This window comes from Varroa jacobsoni, unplaced genomic scaffold (assembly GCF_002532875.2).
Source record: "Varroa jacobsoni isolate VJ856 unplaced genomic scaffold, vjacob_1.0 scaffold_1201, whole genome shotgun sequence".
In the NCBI taxonomy this organism is placed as follows: Eukaryota; Metazoa; Arthropoda; class Arachnida; order Mesostigmata; family Varroidae; genus Varroa; species Varroa jacobsoni.
Genome location: NW_019214103.1, coordinates 266,329 through 273,622, shown reverse-complemented (window position 1 = coordinate 273,622; position 7,294 = coordinate 266,329). Strand labels below are relative to the sequence as shown.

Genomic DNA, 7,294 nt, shown 5'->3' with positions numbered 1-7,294 from the left:
TCGTATTGTTTCCTGCAAACCAAAAATGCCCCCAATCATATGAAGGTCGTATTGTTTAGCTGGGGCTTATGCTAGTAGTAAAGGTAGTAGTAGTACTACCTTCCTATGAGTGGAAAAAACTGATTCGCTAGTTGGTGTCCTAGGACTTTTCTGCAAAAGTTTCTTTTTCATTTATTAAGCTATATAATCCAATAATAAATAAATATATCAATAATCTATACTACAAACGAAAACCGGCTGGTATCGACAGTATTTAGAGGTATAGTTTGTATATGCATGATATACAGCCGTGCAGTTTCAGTAGTTCGGCTGAGTGGAGTAAGCCAAAACTAGAGTACAAACGCAAAACGAGAATGTCGAACTATTATTACATCGTTCAGCTACTGATCGCCGCAATTTAAGCTGTTTTCTGAAGCGTAACATTCTATTTCTGTGACAGCAACAGTAGGCTTTTATTCGAAATATCTTCTGTTTTCAACCGTTTCGCAACGGGATATCTCTTTCGTTTCTAGCTAAGCTCAGCTTATGGCGGTGCAATAGCTTCGAAATATAGCTGTGCAGCTACTCTCAAAGATAATAACCTTTGCCCGATCGATCAGATGTCCTACAGTTCAGACTAACGAACATCTTCATCTGTAGCTACTCGAAAAGATTCTAGAACGTCAGGGACTTACCAACAAAATAAATCCATTCTATTTGGACAAAGGTGGCGTGCCTTTCAAGTGCCCGGGTACCAAGAAAGATCCTTCACCTTTATAACCACCGCCAATTATCCTATGATTCTAGTCGCAAACACATTGCTCTTCCTATGCGTACGTGTGTGGGTTTTGTATAAAGAAGCTTGGTGATCTTAGTCGATTCTACCGATCCACATGACACGGAGAGCTGGGTGTGTAACCACTAGCATCCGATACCTCCTCAGATCAGAGACTTTCCACTTATTAAGCCTTATTATTAATCACAATACAGCCCAACGTTAGGCTCAAGTAGATTCTCCATTTCACTTGGCGGATCTCCTGCAGAAACGCGACCCACAAGGTTTGTGATATAACCAGTACCATTGTGCAAGCCAAGACTTCCATTACTAAGGCAGTATATCATACGTGTCGTCTGGCTACGTGATCACCCTACTAATAATACGGTAAATAGTATGCATCAGGTAGGCCGGGTACGAGCAGTTGAACACCCAGGCGAACAAGCGGACGTCATCTCACCGATAGTATTTCCGACCTAAACAAAACTGAGCCTGAAGATGGTTAAGGACATTTCTATACAACGTATTACTACGCTATGGTGATACATTGACGTGACTTCACCCAACAATTTCAAAAGTAATCCCCCTTGAATAGGGCGCAGCGTAATATTCTTTTGTGAACAGGAAGTTAGGCCCGAGTGTGAATACGACAAAGTGCAGACACAAGCTCGATCAGATGAATAAAACGTGATATAAGAAATAGGAGTGCTCTTTGAGTCGATCCTGACTGTTCTGCTGGGAGAATGACGAGTTACGTCACAACTTTCGAACGGAACCATGAATAGGTAATGGAGAACTATTTCAAGAGGCCCATCAGTTCCTTCTATCTGGAACTGAAGTAAAAATTAATTCAGCTAAGATATATCTGGCCAGGGTGTCAATTTGATATATTTGTTAAGAGCTTATTCATATGGTTTTTTTTTTTGTCAGCTTAGCAATTCAATCTATGTTTACAAGTAGTATCAAGGACTTGGTCCCATTAAGAGTTTAATTAGAGTTGGTCTTGCTGGACGCCGACACACATATGGAACGACATAGCGACCATACAAGCAGCTATTAATTTTACTAACAGTTTCCTTCATCTCCTAGATTCGTTATTTTTTTCTCCATTCTGTTTTTTTTTTTTTACCAGGCCAGTAATGTGTGTTGAGTTGAGATCCGAACGAGCGTAAAAACATTCCTTGCTGTTACGATTACCATGTCAAAGCATTGAAAGATACGCGCGTTAGCCACCTAAAGCCCAGAATTCAATTGAACACCTTCAAATCGTAAATGTCGTGCAGGAGAGGTCGCTTATGCGTAGAAGCCGCAACAGTAATTCAGTTCTAGCCCATCTTTTTCAATGCCTAATATTTATCTCTAGTTAAAAATTATTATTATTACTTTTCGAATTGAATCATTCCATACTTAAAAAGACAAAATACAATGTTATACCTGTATATGCATTGTGGTTCACTGTTGCATATGTACACTTTGTCTCTTCCAGGTCTCGTACCTTAGATTCCAATAGATACCTAAACTCGAAGACGGCTAAGCGGTCTTCTCCTGAGCTCAGGAAGATTAGCTGTGGACTAACTTTGAGCGGTAATTATACAAACGGGTCTTAGCTTTTGTTGTTTTCAATCGGGGGCATATAAATTAAAATGAATGAGTCCATTCAGCTGTACACCGTTTGGGTATATTTTGTTTATTACAGATTTACTGTTCCGTCCTCTTCTTGATAATAAAATCAAACAACGAGACGAAAAATTGGACGCAGCCTACATCTGTCACAACTTCAGTACATTGACCATATTAAACTTACTGTCTATCCATACGTATGAATGAAATGTCCTATTTACGACATATTTACATGCTACTAGATCATGGGAGTAGTCTCACAAGAGCAGTAGCAGCCGAAGGGGTGAGGCGCAATCATCGTCGCTGACCTTTTACCTGTGTGTTGTTCTTGTGACTATTTCTTGTTGTTCGTAAGTACCATAAGTACCACACACTTAGCCGACTAAAAGTCAGTAACATTAAACCGTGTTCAACGGGCGATTGATTTCATATCTGTAGAGTTCAACTTACTCAATGCTGGTTACACAATTACATTGCGTTCTTTTCCTTTTACCATTTCAAAGTCGATTTTATCCAAGCAGAGTTAAGAGACGGCGAGTCTGATTGGCATGCTCATTGCCGCCGTGACCTACGAAAAATAGACGACATTTTATCTGTCTTTCTTTTTTATGGTGTCGTTATAAACGAATGAACACTTTTTCTATGGAAGAAAAGCGTTTCGGGCAGCTGTTGGCTTGTAGCCTTATTTGCTGAAGGGAGTCTAATAGGCCGGCAACAATGCTAAGTGATTATGTCCCATCGCTTCGCCCTGCTACGTCACGTTAGTCTATTCCTTGACCTACATTATTTTTAGAGGAAATTCGTATGCCGAATGTTACGCTGCTATTGTTAATTTCACACAACTAAATTTTAAGTTAAACGTGAAAGAAACGCGTACCCTCAGTAGGTCTAATGAGTAAGCACTTCTTTGAATAGCAACAGCCATGAAAAATATATTTTTCTAGATGGCAAACACTACTATCTGCCTGGAACCGCAACGACGAATGTACGATATGAGCCATGCGTGAACTACATCGTGCAAGAGTTTTTACAGAAATTTGCTTGCAAAAATACTCAAAATCATGCTTTTTTATTGTAACACATCGTTTTTGAACAGCGTGTTTTTTGCCGTACCGTTTCATCCACCGATCAGGTCAAGTGGTACTTATTATAGATTAATAATAGTAAATCACGCAGTGTCGAACAATAGCATTTGACGAATATATCCTAAGTTATTCGATAGAAATGAGAAGTGGAACTTTTTTATAGACGAAATAGAAGAAGAAAAAAACATACATAAATTATTAAGTCAAAAACGCAGTTTTCAAGTAGCTGAGAAAAGCTTTTGCGCTTAGAGCCATTTGTGATGGACCGTCTATATTGGGAGTCATGTCAGCCAAGCCTTCCAGCAGTCCCGATAATAAGGCCCGACAGAAAAACGACTGGCGGCAATCAAAGCGAATTGGTAGGGCATGAAGACAGAAGTTCTATTTTCGCAGTGCTAATTAGAAAAGAAAGCTTATACGGAAAAATGGAAGAATGCAAGATCAAAATTACGTGACTCTTCATTGTTTTCATAGATCGAAGCGGAATCACGTAACACCAGCGTATCCATTCGTAGAGACTGACCTTAAAGTTTTAAAAAGATCGCGTGAATTTCACAACTCGCAAAAAACAACTTTTCGATCCTTTGCACTTTGCTTCTTGTGTCGGAGTTTTCGAAAAAAAACAAGGTCTATATTCATTTCCCTAACCATCTGGTTCACCCGCCCTGGCTTTCTGTCGCTTTATTCTGCTCTCAAGAAAAAGCTGAACAAAAAAAAGAGGTTTTGAAGATCAGATGAAATCAAAGAAAAATTGCATCTAAGATATTTGACTTGAGAAATGCCTCTACTCTTTACAAACAGCGTACCATCTGACCCGAATCGCAAAACGCTCCCTTAAAACAGACAAGCATCACTTTTAGGCACATTTGAAAGCTTTCGTATATTCGAAATAGCTTCCAAAAAGTCAAACGACACAGATTTTAACTAGAAACAGTGGTGGTACTTCTTGTCTTACTCCTAAACAGTGAAGGAAGCGCTCATAATCCAATCTCTGTACCAACATAAAAAAAGATTAACAAAATAATTTCTATATGGTCTTTTAATATGGGTGCAAAGAACGTCTGACGAGCGTAATAAGGATCGTGGCTATACTAAAATATCGTGCCTGACTGCCATACACACACGACACGTTTTCATATATAGCCTCACCTGTTGTTAGTATTATGTTGTATATGTATAACTAAAAACACACTCATACTCATCATGAGCTTGGAAGCAGTAAACGTTATGTCAACTTTACTTCAAGCGCGTCTTGGCATGATGCCATTTTGAAACGAGTTGAAACCTCGTTATTTGTTCCGTTATGCTGATCATGTAAGCTTAGCCGTTAAGGTGCGCGCAATTACAAACAGCACCGATCATGGCAATAGGGCTAAGAATCCATTGAAACTTCATGATGAAAGAACAGCCGTTAAAATCATTTCGCAGCAGATGAGTCATTGCCTATTGAGTAGCTAAACGTTGTAGCTTCTCGATCGTCAGATAAAATCACAGCCATGCAAACCGTTTCGTAACTGCTAATGTTCAAAGCAGAAGGAAAGAACTACCTTATTTCCTATTTCTATATGTGCTTGTCTTTGTATACATTTGTATAAGTCTATGTCTGAGCATTGTCCATAGAAACGTCTATACACATAGACGACGGGTCGGGACGCCCGTCGTTCGGTCGTCGTCAAAAGCACAAAGCAAATATGTAAGCAAGTAGAATACAACCGCAAAAACAGACGTCCTGAAACTCAGATGCCCGCTCCGTCAACAGGTAGCAATCAGTCTGAGACGATATAGTTCCTTATCGAAGATTACGTCATTGATCAATAATAGTGAACATAATAAAGGTAGAGGCAAGAATAACAAAATAAATAAGATACTTTCAGACCTAGTGGAAAACCTCGTCGCTGCTTGTGCGATTTTGCAGTTACACAATTTGTCTCCTGTTTAGAAAAAGTGCCGAAATTATGGTTGAAAGGGTAAGATGCGCTATTTCTTTGCGAACGCACACTTTATTTCGTGTCGTCTTTTTCAATTACCTGTCATATATGACTTGTTATCGAAGAGATAGGCACGATCACATTATGCACCATAAACAAAGTTCGTTGAAGTTGTTGATATTGCATAGAAATCTGTGTACGGCTTAAAAACCGTCTTGTAAGTTGATCCAACTTACAAGACGGTTTTTTCAAATGATCACTTCTCCACCGGGGCTCACGTTGGATGTTACAATACGAAAAACGATTGCTTTTCTTTCTTACGAAGATAATTCTTTTGCTTAGGTGACCAAATTGGTCAAAGTGCTCGGGTGCTTACGTTCTTAATACAGGAAAACTCACATAAATTAGACAAGAAAGGACAGTTCAAAAGACAAAAGAGCAGACGAGAATGTAAAATATGTTGCGTATACTCATATAACTACTTGTGTAGACTTCATTCTGAGCAACTAACGAGGTGATATGGAAAGGCTTATCTTATTCCTTCGTTTGTTACCTGTTTCGCAAGTATCTGACGTCCGATCCAAGGCGATTTGGCATTTTCTCACAACAGCCACTTCAATGTCGAGAACGTAAACTATGCAAGGTTTCTGTATTTTTGGTAAGTATGAATGCTAACACGAAGCAGCCCATTATTGTTACCGAAGTACCTAGCTAGCAACTAACAGGATAGAGCATTTGTGTCAGAAATAAAACGTACTATAGAACATGGAAATCTACGTACATGTGATTTATCGAAAGCCTCCCGTTTTTTCTCGTTCTCCTTTCTTGTACTGTTACTGATATTAGGCTCTCCATACGATGCTAACCGGTCAGCCTTAGCCTTTTTACGAGGGCGCCAAATCTTCAAATAAAGCACATCTGACACGACGGTCTGCGTTAAACGAATGCAAGCTGCCTACGTAGCAAATGGACCAACGCACAACGCAGTGACAGTTCGGCTTAACGTCTCAGGTCTAATCGGAACGTTCCACCCTTCCGCCTTCTCTGATTGTTAAGACTGGCATGCGCCGATATGCTGAGTCCTCGAAAAGTCAACCCTCTGCTATGTCTATAGTATGCGCCTATTTAAATTCCAGTCTCAGAACTCCATGTAATGTTATAACATATGGATCAATACGAGCATATTAAAAGATGTTGCAGGACAATTGGACATAGGATTAGAATGCGAAATTCACACAGTGGTATAGCTGTGGTTACTATTACGTATCTGTCTGGAGCACAATTAATAATGACCCACGGAATTGTGGGCCAAAATGAGATAGTAACAAAACGTTGTGGGTATTCCTGACCGTAAAGATGCTGTTTGCTGTCGATGCATATCTAGTCATGGCTGCCAGGATTCACAAAGCTGTTTTGCAGAGCTGGGCGGTGATTCGTTGTAGTAAAACTTGAAATTTTCATTTCAATTAAGACCAAATATTATGTATGCATTTAATAAAATTGTGGCATTCCAGTAGATTCCACTAATGTGAGTTAAACGTACTGTAATGTCTTAGAACCAACTTTGCTCCAACTTCTTAGAAACGAAAAATTTTAAAGTAATTAATTCTATATAAAGTACAAATCATTCGATCATAAACGCCAATAGTATAACATTACAGCGTGATAAAAAAAAGTGGCATCATACCAAATAAATACCTAGTATTTAACCGATAGTCCGGTCTTGTTTTTTAGCTTTATACAACCGTTCCGCCACTTCCTTTATCTAAGCTGTCTCGATTTGACGCTTGATAGATATAGACACTGGATAATTTTGTTGTGAACCTAATGTACATAAAGCTCCTGCCCTCACCTTTTTGATCAATAGATCGTTGTAGTTTAGATATATTTTGACGCCATAGCGGATA

At 39.2% G+C, this 7,294-nt stretch overlaps 1 long non-coding RNA gene across 1 annotated transcript; it reads left to right on the top strand.

Moving 5' to 3' along the window:
* Nucleotides 1–703: 703 nt before the first annotated feature.
* On the top strand, nucleotides 704–7,095 carry LOC111267592 (uncharacterized). Its single transcript, XR_002684729.2, has 4 exons — nucleotides 704–1,539; nucleotides 2,241–2,338; nucleotides 5,953–6,045; nucleotides 6,234–7,095. It is a non-coding gene; the product is annotated as an uncharacterized LOC111267592 (long non-coding RNA).
* Nucleotides 7,096–7,294: the final 199 nt, after the last annotated feature.